The sequence below is a fragment of the Chanodichthys erythropterus genome, chromosome 16 (assembly GCF_024489055.1).
Source record: "Chanodichthys erythropterus isolate Z2021 chromosome 16, ASM2448905v1, whole genome shotgun sequence".
Classification (NCBI taxonomy): Eukaryota; Metazoa; Chordata; class Actinopteri; order Cypriniformes; family Xenocyprididae; genus Chanodichthys; species Chanodichthys erythropterus.
In genome coordinates, this window is record NC_090236.1 from 484,125 (window position 1) to 498,125 (window position 14,001).

General features: G+C 39.1%; 8 non-coding genes across 8 annotated transcripts; all 8 read left to right on the top strand.

Annotated features, from left to right (window-relative positions):
• The first annotated feature begins 381 nt into the window (after window positions 1–381).
• On the top strand, window positions 382–500 carry LOC137003992 (5S ribosomal RNA). Its single transcript, XR_010892087.1, has one exon. It is a non-coding gene; the product is annotated as a 5S ribosomal RNA (ribosomal RNA).
• A 1,792-nt stretch (window positions 501–2,292) lies between these two features.
• Window positions 2,293–2,411, top strand: LOC137003993 (5S ribosomal RNA). The gene has a single exon (XR_010892088.1). It is a non-coding gene; the product is annotated as a 5S ribosomal RNA (ribosomal RNA).
• A 1,803-nt stretch (window positions 2,412–4,214) lies between these two features.
• Window positions 4,215–4,333, top strand: LOC137003994 (5S ribosomal RNA). Its single transcript, XR_010892089.1, has one exon. It is a non-coding gene; the product is annotated as a 5S ribosomal RNA (ribosomal RNA).
• Window positions 4,334–6,134: 1,801 nt separating this feature from the next.
• On the top strand, window positions 6,135–6,253 carry LOC137003995 (5S ribosomal RNA). The gene has a single exon (XR_010892090.1). It is a non-coding gene; the product is annotated as a 5S ribosomal RNA (ribosomal RNA).
• A 1,804-nt stretch (window positions 6,254–8,057) lies between these two features.
• Window positions 8,058–8,176, top strand: LOC137003997 (5S ribosomal RNA). The gene has a single exon (XR_010892091.1). It is a non-coding gene; the product is annotated as a 5S ribosomal RNA (ribosomal RNA).
• A 1,796-nt stretch (window positions 8,177–9,972) lies between these two features.
• LOC137003999 (5S ribosomal RNA) lies at window positions 9,973–10,091 on the top strand. Its single transcript, XR_010892093.1, has one exon. It is a non-coding gene; the product is annotated as a 5S ribosomal RNA (ribosomal RNA).
• A 1,806-nt stretch (window positions 10,092–11,897) lies between these two features.
• Window positions 11,898–12,016, top strand: LOC137004000 (5S ribosomal RNA). Its single transcript, XR_010892094.1, has one exon. It is a non-coding gene; the product is annotated as a 5S ribosomal RNA (ribosomal RNA).
• A 1,797-nt stretch (window positions 12,017–13,813) lies between these two features.
• LOC137004001 (5S ribosomal RNA) lies at window positions 13,814–13,932 on the top strand. The gene has a single exon (XR_010892095.1). It is a non-coding gene; the product is annotated as a 5S ribosomal RNA (ribosomal RNA).
• Window positions 13,933–14,001: the final 69 nt, after the last annotated feature.

The window sequence follows — 14,001 nt, forward strand, 5'->3', positions numbered from 1 at the left end:
GAAAAAAGAAAAATAGATAAGGCTGTCAATTCCTATCGATCTGTTCATTTTATTGTTCTAGTTCAGGGATTCCCAAATGGGGTTTCATGAGGGAATGCCGGTGGTTTGTGAGTTGATGAAAGGCTAATACATAAATGTGAAATCATATTAAATGTGCAGTGCTGCAGAATTAATCGACATTATCTAAAATCGAGACAGCTTTCATTGAAGCGAGAATATTTTTTTAAAAATAAATAACTGTATTTATTTTAAAAAGAAAAAAAAAGTTTAAAAAGACACGAAAAAACGTTGGCTGTTTCTCTTGCAGCTACAGCCCGAGCCGTGTAGGGCTGCCGCACCGTTGTGCTTCCTTTAAATAGCTCGCTATCGACCGAAACTCTCGCTTACGGCCATACCACCCTGAGCACGCCCGATCTCGTCCGATCTCGGAAGCTAAGCAGGGTCGGGCCTGGTTAGTACTTGGATGGGAGACCGCCTGGGAATACCAGGTGCTGTAAGCTTTTGCTTTATCTACTCAGTTCACCATGGCTCGGCTCTATCCTTTTTTAAATTCAATTGCTTCATTTCTTTTCTTTCATTTTGCTTTTATCTCTGGCTTCTCTCTGCTTTCGCTGTGGCACAGGACAGCTCATCCTCGTCATTCTTCCTTTCTCCTGCAGGGGGCGATCGACAGACTTTCTCTCTCAGTCTAAGCGAGGCAGACCTCTAAAGTGCCTCTTCTTTTGTAACCCTCCACTCCTCAGCTTCAACTACACCAGAGGTTGCCTAACTTTTTTGTCAGCCGAACCCTGACATTTTTAAATGAATTTTTCAAAATGGAAACCACACATTCACATGTTCATGGTTTTTTAATGTTTGTAACGGGCACATGATGACATGAAAGAGAAATATCGAGCCCCCCCACCTTTTTTTTTTAGTAGGCTAAGTGGTTTTATTAAAATATTATTTATATATAGGGCTGCGAGCATAAGAGCCTCTTGCTGTTGTCTTAAATGACAACTGTCCTGTGAATTAAAATAAAAGGAATATTTGATAGGCCTAATTAACAGCCTAATACTTATTTGATGTTGCAAGTTACAATGCTAATATTTATGTCTAAAATTCTACACTTTCAAACGTTCAGAACTTCGAGCTTAGATTTTGCCGAATACTGGTGAAAGCTAACTTCTATGTCGGAAATCGTGCGAAATGCGAACGTGTAAAATGAAGTAAACCTGGCGCATATTTGCCTTCCCAAAATGCACCACCGCACATACAGAGATGGAGTAGGTGAGAAGCAGCATTTATTGTGCGAACCGAGGTGCTCGGAGACGCTGAAAACACCGTAAGCTGAACGACAGTGTTGCTCTTGACTCTGAAACACGCAGCGCAACAGACTATTCAGTCGCAGCTATAACCTGTCTGAAGTACAATTATATTATGATTACTTCTGCAGTCACATTTAAGATAACAATTTTACAAGCTGTTTAATTGTTAGCTTTTTACCAAAACCACCTGCAGTCTCTACCCCGCCCCCACTTACCAATTGGGACACGCTGAACTAAATTAATGAAATAAACAGTTTCACCTTACACTGGGCTACCTACATATTTGTCATGAGTTTGTTGTCAATGAACTAAGCCTACTTTATGAATTAAATGGTGTGATGTAGGCCTATGGATTCCTGAGGGAACAACTTGGATGATTATGGACAAACTTTAGTTTACAGGCATTTTCTGTGTGAGTCAATGGAAGGAAATGGAGCCAATCTACTAATCACAGTTTCAAAAGTATAGCCACATGACATAAACAGTGCTCTTGTTTGTTAAAAGGATTTTAATATTCAAAAATGAATCACTAAGCTTTTCTTTGTAAAGTTGTCCAGTTTCACAACTTTTAGTTTTACTGTAAAAAAAAAAAAAAAAAGAAAAAGAAAAAAGAAAAATAGATAAGGCTGTCAATTCCTATCGATCTGTTCATTTTATTGTTCTAGTTCAGGGATTCCCAAATGGGGTTTCATGAGGGAATGCCGGTGGTTTGTGAGTTGATGAAAGGCTAATACATAAATGTGAAATCATACTAAATGTGCAGTGCTGCAGAATTAATCGACATTATCTAAAATCGAGACAGCTTTCATTGAAGCGAGAATATTTTTTTAAAAATAAATAACTGTATTTATTTTAAAAAGAAAAAAAAAGTTTAAAAAGACACGAAAAAACGTTGGCTGTTTCTCTTGCAGCTACAGCCCGAGCCGTGTAGGGCTGCCGCACCGTTGTGCTTCCTTTAAATAGCTCGCTATCGACCGAAACTCTCGCTTACGGCCATACCACCCTGAGCACGCCCGATCTCGTCCGATCTCGGAAGCTAAGCAGGGTCGGGCCTGGTTAGTACTTGGATGGGAGACCGCCTGGGAATACCAGGTGCTGTAAGCTTTTGCTTTATCTACTCAGTTCACCATGGCTCGGCTCTATCCTTTTTTAAATTCAATTGCTTCATTTCTTTTCTTTCATTTTGCTTTTATCTCTGGCTTCTCTCTGCTTTCGCTGTGGCACAGGACAGCTCATCCTCGTCATTCTTCCTTTCTCCTGCAGGGGGCGATCGACAGACTTTCTCTCTCAGTCTAAGCGAGGCAGACCTCTAAAGTGCCTCTTCTTTTGTAACCCTCCACTCCTCAGCTTCAACTACACCAGAGGTTGCCTAACTTTTTTGTCAGCCGAACCCTGACATTTTTAAATGAATTTTTCAAAATGGAAACCACACATTCACATGTTCATGGTTTTTTAATGTTTGTAACGGGCACATGATGACATGAAAGAGAAATATCGAGCCCCCCCACCTTTTTTTTTTAGTAGGCTAATTAAGTGGTTTTATTAAAATATTATTTATATATAGGGCTGCGAGCATAAGAGCCTCTTGCTGTTGTCTTAAATGACAACTGTCCTGTGAATTAAAATAAAAGGAATATTTGATAGGCCTAATTAACAGCCTAATACTTATTTGATGTTGCAAGTTACAATGCTAATATTTATGTCTAAAATTCTACACTTTCAAACGTTCAGAACTTCGAGCTTAGATTTTGCCGAATACTGGTGAAAGCTAACTTCTATGTCGGAAATCGTGCGAAATGCGAACGTGTAAAATGAAGTAAACCTGGCGCATATTTGCCTTCCCAAAATGCACCACCGCACATACAGAGATGGAGTAAGGTGAGAAGCAGCATTTATTGTGCGAACCGAGGTGCTCGGAGACGCTGAAAACACCGTAAGCTGAACGACAGTGTTGCTCTTGACTCTGAAACACGCAGCGCAACAGACTATTCAGTCGCAGCTATAACCTGTCTGAAGTACAATTATATTATGATTACTTCTGCAGTCACATTTAAGATAACAATTTTACAAGCTGTTTAATTGTTAGCTTTTTACCAAAACCACCTGCAGTCTCTACCCCGCCCCCCACTTACCAATTGGGACACGCTGAACTAAATTAATGAAATAAACAGTTTCACCTTACACTGGGCTACCTACATATTTGTCATGAGTTTGTTGTCAATGAACTAAGCCTACTTTATGAATTAAATGGTGTGATGTAGGCCTATGGATTCCTGAGGGAACAACTTGGATGATTATGGACAAACTTTAGTTTACAGGCATTTTCTGTGTGAGTCAATGGAAGGAAATGGAGCCAATCTACTAATCACAGTTTCAAAAGTATAGCCACATGACATAAACAGTGCTCTTGTTTGTTAAAAGGATTTTAATATTCAAAAATGAATCACTAAGCTTTTCTTTGTAAAGTTATCCAGTTTCACAACTTTTAGTTTTACTGTAAAAAAAAAAAAAAAAAAAAAAAAAAATAAAAAATAAAAATAGATAAGGCTGTCAATTCCTATCGATCTGTTCATTTTATTGTTCTAGTTCAGGGATTCCCAAATGGGGTTTCATGAGGGAATGCCGGTGGTTTGTGAGTTGATGAAAGGCTAATACATAAATGTGAAATCATATTAAATGTGCAGTGCTGCAGAATTAATCGACATTATCTAAAATCGAGACAGCTTTCATTGAAGCGAGAATATTTTTTTAAAAATAAATAACTGTATTTATTTTAAAAAGAAAAAAAAAAGTTTAAAAAGACACGAAAAAACGTTGGCTGTTTCTCTTGCAGCTACAGCCCGAGCCGTGTAGGGCTGCCGCACCGTTGTGCTTCCTTTAAATAGCTCGCTATCGACCGAAACTCTCGCTTACGGCCATACCACCCTGAGCACGCCCGATCTCGTCCGATCTCGGAAGCTAAGCAGGGTCGGGCCTGGTTAGTACTTGGATGGGAGACCGCCTGGGAATACCAGGTGCTGTAAGCTTTTGCTTTATCTACTCAGTTCACCATGGCTCGGCTCTATCCTTTTTTAAATTCAATTGCTTCATTTCTTTTCTTTCATTTTGCTTTTATCTCTGGCTTCTCTCTGCTTTCGCTGTGGCACAGGACAGCTCATCCTCGTCATTCTTCCTTTCTCCTGCAGGGGGCGATCGACAGACTTTCTCTCTCAGTCTAAGCGAGGCAGACCTCTAAAGTGCCTCTTCTTTTGTAACCCTCCACTCCTCAGCTTCAACTACACCAGAGGTTGCCTAACTTTTTTGTCAGCCGAACCCTGACATTTTTAAATGAATTTTTCAAAATGGAAACCACACATTCACATGTTCATGGTTTTTTAATGTTTGTAACGGGCACATGATGACATGAAAGAGAAATATCGAGCCCCCCCACCTTTTTTTTTAGTAGGCTAAGTGGTTTTATTAAAATATTATTTATATATAGGGCTGCGAGCATAAGAGCCTCTTGCTGTTGTCTTAAATGACAACTGTCCTGTGAATTAAAATAAAAGGAATATTTGATAGGCCTAATTAACAGCCTAATACTTATTTGATGTTGCAAGTTACAATGCTAATATTTATGTCTAAAATTCTACACTTTCAAACGTTCAGAACTTCGAGCTTAGATTTTGCCGAATACTGGTGAAAGCTAACTTCTATGTCGGAAATCGTGCGAAATGCGAACGTGTAAAATGAAGTAAACCTGGCGCATATTTGCCTTCCCAAAATGCACCACCGCACATACAGAGATGGAGTAGGTGAGAAGCAGCATTTATTGTGCGAACCGAGGTGCTCGGAGACGCTGAAAACACCGTAAGCTGAACGACAGTGTTGCTCTTGACTCTGAAACACGCAGCGCAACAGACTATTCAGTCGCAGCTATAACCTGTCTGAAGTACAATTATATTATGATTACTTCTGCAGTCACATTTAAGATAACAATTTTACAAGCTGTTTAATTGTTAGCTTTTTACCAAAACCACCTGCAGTCTCTACCCCGCCCCCACTTCCCAATTGGGACACGCTGAACTAAATTAATGAAATAAACAGTTTCACCTTACACTGGGCTACCTACATATTTGTCATGAGTTTGTTGTCAATGAACTAAGCCTACTTTATGAATTAAATGGTGTGATGTAGGCCTATGGATTCCTGAGGGAACAACTTGGATGATTATGGACAAACTTTAGTTTACAGGCATTTTCTGTGTGAGTCAATGGAAGGAAATGGAGCCAATCTACTAATCACAGTTTCAAAAGTATAGCCACATGACATAAACAGTGCTCTTGTTTGTTAAAAGGATTTTAATATTCAAAAATGAATCACTAAGCTTTTCTTTGTAAAGTTATCCAGTTTCACAACTTTTAGTTTTACTGTAAAAAAAAAAAAAAAAAAAAAAAAAATTAAAAAGAAAAACGAAAAATAGATAAGGCTGTCAATTCCTATCGATCTGTTCATTTTATTGTTCTAGTTCAGGGATTCCCAAATGGGGTTTCATGAGGGAATGCCGGTGGTTTGTGAGTTGATGAAAGGCTAATACATAAATGTGAAATCATACTAAATGTGCAGTGCTGCAGAATTAATCGACATTATCTAAAATCGAGACAGCTTTCATTGAAGCGAGAATATTTTTTTTAAATAAATAACTGTATTTATTTTAAAAAGAAAAAAAAAAGTTTAAAAAGACACGAAAAAACGTTGGCTGTTTCTCTTGCAGCTACAGCCCGAGCCGTGTAGGGCTGCCGCACCGTTGTGCTTCCTTTAAATAGCTCGCTATCGACCGAAACTCTCGCTTACGGCCATACCACCCTGAGCACGCCCGATCTCGTCCGATCTCGGAAGCTAAGCAGGGTCGGGCCTGGTTAGTACTTGGATGGGAGACCGCCTGGGAATACCAGGTGCTGTAAGCTTTTGCTTTATCTACTCAGTTCACCATGGCTCGGCTCTATCCTTTTTTAAATTCAATTGCTTCATTTCTTTTCTTTCATTTTGCTTTTATCTCTGGCTTCTCTCTGCTTTCGCTGTGGCACAGGACAGCTCATCCTCGTCATTCTTCCTTTCTCCTGCAGGGGGCGATCGACAGACTTTCTCTCTCAGTCTAAGCGAGGCAGACCTCTAAAGTGCCTCTTCTTTTGTAACCCTCCACTCCTCAGCTTCAACTACACCAGAGGTTGCCTAACTTTTTTGTCAGCCGAACCCTGACATTTTTAAATGAATTTTTCAAAATGGAAACCACACATTCACATGTTCATGGTTTTTTAATGTTTGTAACGGGCACATGATGACATGAAAGAGAAATATCGAGCCCCCCACCTTTTTTTTTAGTAGGCTAAGTGGTTTTATTAAAATATTATTTATATATAGGGCTGCGAGCATAAGAGCCTCTTGCTGTTGTCTTAAATGACAACTGTCCTGTGAATTAAAATAAAAGGAATATTTGATAGGCCTAATTAACAGCCTAATACTTATTTGATGTTGCAAGTTACAATGCTAATATTTATGTCTAAAATTCTACACTTTCAAACGTTCAGAACTTCGAGCTTAGATTTTGCCGAATACTGGTGAAAGCTAACTTCTATGTCGGAAATCGTGCGAAATGCGAACGTGTAAAATGAAGTAAACCTGGCGCATATTTGCCTTCCCAAAATGCACCACCGCACATACAGAGATGGAGTAGGTGAGAAGCAGCATTTATTGTGCGAACCGAGGTGCTCGGAGACGCTGAAAACACCGTAAGCTGAACGACAGTGTTGCTCTTGACTCTGAAACACGCAGCGCAACAGACTATTCAGTCGCAGCTATAACCTGTCTGAAGTACAATTATATTATGATTACTTCTGCAGTCACATTTAAGATAACAATTTTACAAGCTGTTTAATTGTTAGCTTTTTACCAAAACCACCTGCAGTCTCTACCCCGCCCCCCACTTACCAATTGGGACACGCTGAACTAAATTAATGAAATAAACAGTTTCACCTTACACTGGGCTACCTACATATTTGTCATGAGTTTGTTGTCAATGAACTAAGCCTACTTTATGAATTAAATGGTGTGATGTAGGCCTATGGATTCCTGAGGGAACAACTTGGATGATTATGGACAAACTTTAGTTTACAGGCATTTTCTGTGTGAGTCAATGGAAGGAAATGGAGCCAATCTACTAATCACAGTTTCAAAAGTATAGCCACATGACATAAACAGTGCTCTTGTTTGTTAAAAGGATTTTAATATTCAAAAATGAATCACTAAGCTTTTCTTTGTAAAGTTATCCAGTTTCACAACTTTTAGTTTTACTGTAAAAAAAAAAAAAAAAAAAAAAAAAAAAAAAAAATAAAAAATAAAAATAGATAAGGCTGTCAATTCCTATCGATCTGTTCATTTTATTGTTCTAGTTCAGGGATTCCCAAATGGGGTTTCATGAGGGAATGCCGGTGGTTTGTGAGTTGATGAAAGGCTAATACATAAATGTGAAATCATATTAAATGTGCAGTGCTGCAGAATTAATCGACATTATCTAAAATCGAGACAGCTTTCATTGAAGCGAGAATATTTTTTTTTAAATAAATAACTGTATTTATTTTAAAAAGAAAAAAAAAAAGTTTAAAAAGACACGAAAAAACGTTGGCTGTTTCTCTTGCAGCTACAGCCCGAGCCGTGTAGGGCTGCCGCACCGTTGTGCTTCCTTTAAATAGCTCGCTATCGACCGAAACTCTCGCTTACGGCCATACCACCCTGAGCACGCCCGATCTCGTCCGATCTCGGAAGCTAAGCAGGGTCGGGCCTGGTTAGTACTTGGATGGGAGACCGCCTGGGAATACCAGGTGCTGTAAGCTTTTGCTTTATCTACTCAGTTCACCATGGCTCGGCTCTATCCTTTTTTAAATTCAATTGCTTCATTTCTTTTCTTTCATTTTGCTTTTATCTCTGGCTTCTCTCTGCTTTCGCTGTGGCACAGGACAGCTCATCCTCGTCATTCTTCCTTTCTCCTGCAGGGGGCGATCGACAGACTTTCTCTCTCAGTCTAAGCGAGGCAGACCTCTAAAGTGCCTCTTCTTTTGTAACCCTCCACTCCTCAGCTTCAACTACACCAGAGGTTGCCTAACTTTTTTGTCAGCCGAACCCTGACATTTTTAAATGAATTTTTCAAAATGGAAACCACACATTCACATGTTCATGGTTTTTTAATGTTTGTAACGGGCACATGATGACATGAAAGAGAAATATCGAGCCCCCCACCTTTTTTTTTAGTAGGCTAAGTGGTTTTATTAAAATATTATTTATATATAGGGCTGCGAGCATAAGAGCCTCTTGCTGTTGTCTTAAATGACAACTGTCCTGTGAATTAAAATAAAAGGAATATTTGATAGGCCTAATTAACAGCCTAATACTTATTTGATGTTGCAAGTTACAATGCTAATATTTATGTCTAAAATTCTACACTTTCAAACGTTCAGAACTTCGAGCTTAGATTTTGCCGAATACTGGTGAAAGCTAACTTCTATGTCGGAAATCGTGCGAAATGCGAACGTGTAAAATGAAGTAAACCTGGCGCATATTTGCCTTCCCAAAATGCACCACCGCACATACAGAGATGGAGTAGGTGAGAAGCAGCATTTATTGTGCGAACCGAGGTGCTCGGAGACGCTGAAAACACCGTAAGCTGAACGACAGTGTTGCTCTTGACTCTGAAACACGCAGCGCAACAGACTATTCAGTCGCAGCTATAACCTGTCTGAAGTACAATTATATTATGATTACTTCTGCAGTCACATTTAAGATAACAATTTTACAAGCTGTTTAATTGTTAGCTTTTTACCAAAACCACCTGCAGTCTCTACCCCGCCCCCCCCCGGACCAATTGGGACACGCTGAACTAAATTAATGAAATAAACAGTTTCACCTTACACTGGGCTACCTACATATTTGTCATGAGTTTGTTGTCAATGAACTAAGCCTACTTTATGAATTAAATGGTGTGATGTAGGCCTATGGATTCCTGAGGGAACAACTTGGATGATTATGGACAAACTTTAGTTTACAGGCATTTTCTGTGTGAGTCAATGGAAGGAAATGGAGCCAATCTACTAATCACAGTTTCAAAAGTATAGCCACATGACATAAACAGTGCTCTTGTTTGTTAAAAGGATTTTAATATTCAAAAATGAATCACTAAGCTTTTCTTTGTAAAGTTGTCCAGTTTCACAACTTTTAGTTTTACTGTAAAAAAAAAAAAAAAAAAAATGAAAAATAAAAATAAAAATAGATAAGGCTGTCAATTCCTATCGATCTGTTCATTTTATTGTTCTAGTTCAGGGATTCCCAAATGGGGTTTCATGAGGGAATGCCGGTGGTTTGTGAGTTGATGAAAGGCTAATACATAAATGTGAAATCATACTAAATGTGCAGTGCTGCAGAATTAATCGACATTATCTAAAATCGAGACAGCTTTCATTGAAGCGAGAATATTTTTTTTAAAATAAATAACTGTATTTATTTTAAAAAGAAAAAAAAAAGTTTAAAAAGACACGAAAAAACGTTGGCTGTTTCTCTTGCAGCTACAGCCCGAGCCGTGTAGGGCTGCCGCACCGTTGTGCTTCCTTTAAATAGCTCGCTATCGACCGAAACTCTCGCTTACGGCCATACCACCCTGAGCACGCCCGATCTCGTCCGATCTCGGAAGCTAAGCAGGGTCGGGCCTGGTTAGTACTTGGATGGGAGACCGCCTGGGAATACCAGGTGCTGTAAGCTTTTGCTTTATCTACTCAGTTCACCATGGCTCGGCTCTATCCTTTTTTAAATTCAATTGCTTCATTTCTTTTCTTTCATTTTGCTTTTATCTCTGGCTTCTCTCTGCTTTCGCTGTGGCACAGGACAGCTCATCCTCGTCATTCTTCCTTTCTCCTGCAGGGGGCGATCGACAGACTTTCTCTCTCAGTCTAAGCGAGGCAGACCTCTAAAGTGCCTCTTCTTTTGTAACCCTCCACTCCTCAGCTTCAACTACACCAGAGGTTGCCTAACTTTTTTGTCAGCCGAACCCTGACATTTTTAAATGAATTTTTCAAAATGGAAACCACACATTCACATGTTCATGGTTTTTTAATGTTTGTAACGGGCACATGATGACATGAAAGAGAAATATCGAGCCCCCCCACCTTTTTTTTTAGTAGGCTAATTAAGTGGTTTTATTAAAATATTATTTATATATAGGGCTGCGAGCATAAGAGCCTCTTGCTGTTGTCTTAAATGACAACTGTCCTGTGAATTAAAATAAAAGGAATATTTGATAGGCCTAATTAACAGCCTAATACTTATTTGATGTTGCAAGTTACAATGCTAATATTTATGTCTAAAATTCTACACTTTCAAACGTTCAGAACTTCGAGCTTAGATTTTGCCGAATACTGGTGAAAGCTAACTTCTATGTCGGAAATCGTGCGAAATGCGAACGTGTAAAATGAAGTAAACCTGGCGCATATTTGCCTTCCCAAAATGCACCACCGCACATACAGAGATGGAGTAAGGTGAGAAGCAGCATTTATTGTGCGAACCGAGGTGCTCGGAGACGCTGAAAACACCGTAAGCTGAACGACAGTGTTGCTCTTGACTCTGAAACACGCAGCGCAACAGACTATTCAGTCGCAGCTATAACCTGTCTGAAGTACAATTATATTATGATTACTTCTGCAGTCACATTTAAGATAACAATTTTACAAGCTGTTTAATTGTTAGCTTTTTACCAAAACCACCTGCAGTCTCTACCCCGCCCCCCCCCTTCCCAATTGGGACACGCTGAACTAAATTAATGAAATAAACAGTTTCACCTTACACTGGGCTACCTACATATTTGTCATGAGTTTGTTGTCAATGAACTAAGCCTACTTTATGAATTAAATGGTGTGATGTAGGCCTATGGATTCCTGAGGGAACAACTTGGATGATTATGGACAAACTTTAGTTTACAGGCATTTTCTGTGTGAGTCAATGGAAGGAAATGGAGCCAATCTACTAATCACAGTTTCAAAAGTATAGCCACATGACATAAACAGTGCTCTTGTTTGTTAAAAGGATTTTAATATTCAAAAATGAATCACTAAGCTTTTCTTTGTAAAGTTGTCCAGTTTCACAACTTTTAGTTTTACTGTAAAAAAAAAAAAAAAAAAAAAAAAGAAAAAGAAAAAAGAAAAATAGATAAGGCTGTCAATTCCTATCGATCTGTTCATTTTATTGTTCTAGTTCAGGGATTCCCAAATGGGGTTTCATGAGGGAATGCCGGTGGTTTGTGAGTTGATGAAAGGCTAATACATAAATGTGAAATCATATTAAATGTGCAGTGCTGCAGAATTAATCGACATTATCTAAAATCGAGACAGCTTTCATTGAAGCGAGAATATTTTTTTTAAAATAAATAACTGTATTTATTTTAAAAAGAAAAAAAAAAGTTTAAAAAGACACGAAAAAACGTTGGCTGTTTCTCTTGCAGCTACAGCCCGAGCCGTGTAGGGCTGCCGCACCGTTGTGCTTCCTTTAAATAGCTCGCTATCGACCGAAACTCTCGCTTACGGCCATACCACCCTGAGCACGCCCGATCTCGTCCGATCTCGGAAGCTAAGCAGGGTCGGGCCTGGTTAGTACTTGGATGGGAGACCGCCTGGGAATACCAGGTGCTGTAAGCTTTTGCTTTATCTACTCAGTTCACCATGGCTCGGCTCTATCCTTTTTTAAATTCAATTGCTTCATTTCTTTTCTTTCATTTTGCTTTTATCTCTGGCTTCTCTCTGCTTTCGCTGTGGCACAGGACAGCTCATCCTCGTCATTCTTCCTTTCTCCTGCAGGGGGCGATCGACAGACTTTCTCTCTCAGTCTAAGCGAGGCAGACCTCTAAAGTGCCTCTTCTTTTGTAACCCTCCACTCCTCAGCTTCAACTACACCAGAGGTTGCCTAACTTTTTTGTCAGCCGAACCCTGACATTTTTAAATGAATTTTTCAAAATGGAAACCACACATTCACATGTTCATGGTTTTTTAATGTTTGTAACGGGCACATGATGACATGAAAGAGAAATATCGAGCCCCCCACCTTTTTTTTTAGTAGGCTAAGTGGTTTTATTAAAATATTATTTATATATAGGGCTGCGAGCATAAGAGCCTCTTGCTGTTGTCTTAAATGACAACTGTCCTGTGAATTAAAATAAAAGGAATATTTGATAGGCCTAATTAACAGCCTAATACTTATTTGATGTTGCAAGTTACAATGCTAATATTTATGTCTAAAATTCTACACTTTCAAACGTTCAGAACTTCGAGCTTAGATTTTGCCGAATACTGGTGAAAGCTAACTTCTATGTCGGAAATCGTGCGAAATGCGAACGTGTAAAATGAAGTAAACCTGGCGCATATTTGCCTTCCCAAAATGCACCACCGCACATACAGAGATGGAGTAGGTGAGAAGCAGCATTTATTGTGCGAACCGAGGTGCTCGGAGACGCTGAAAACACCGTAAGCTGAACGACAGTGTTGCTCTTGACTCTGAAACACGCAGCGCAACAGACTATTCAGTCGCAGCTATAACCTGTCTGAAGTACAATTATATTATGATTACTTCTGCAGTCACATTTAAGATAACAATTTTACAAGCTGTTTAATTGTTAGCTTTTTACCAAAACCACCTGCAGTCTCTACCCCGCCCCCCACTTCCCAATTGGGACACGCTGAACTAAATTAATGAAATAAACAGTTTCACCTTACACTGGGCTACCTACATATTTGTCATGAGTTTGTTGTCAATGAACTAAGCCTACTTTATGAATTAAATGGTGTGATGTAGGCCTATGGATTCCTGAGGGAACAACTTGGATGATTATGGACAAACTTTAGTTTACAGGCATTTTCTGTGTGAGTCAATGGAAGGAAATGGAGCCAATCTACTAATCACAGTTTCAAAAGTATAGCCACATGACATAAACAGTGCTCTTGTTTGTTAAAAGGATTTTAATATTCAAAAATGAATCACTAAGCTTTTCTTTGTAAAGTTGTCCAGTTTCACAACTTTTAGTTTTACTGTAAAAAAAAAAAAAAAAAAAAAGAAAAAGAAAAAAGAAAAATAGATAAGGCTGTCAATTCCTATCGATCTGTTCATTTTATTGTTCTAGTTCAGGGATTCCCAAATGGGGTTTCATGAGGGAATGCCGGTGGTTTGTGAGTTGATGAAAGGCTAATACATAAATGTGAAATCATACTAAATGTGCAGTGCTGCAGAATTAATCGACATTATCTAAAATCGAGACAGCTTTCATTGAAGCGAGAATATTTTTTTTTAAAATAAATAACTGTATTTATTTTAAAAAGAAAAAAAAAAGTTTAAAAAGACACGAAAAAACGTTGGCTGTTTCTCTTGCAGCTACAGCCCGAGCCGTGTAGGGCTGCCGCACCGTTGTGCTTCCTTTAAATAGCTCGCTATCGACCGAAACTCTCGCTTACGGCCATACCACCCTGAGCACGCCCGATCTCGTCCGATCTCGGAAGCTAAGCAGGGTCGGGCCTGGTTAGTACTTGGATGGGAGACCGCCTGGGAATACCAGGTGCTGTAAGCTTTTGCTTTATCTACTCAGTTCACCATGGCTCGGCTCTATCCTTTTTTAAATTCAATTGCTTCATTTCTT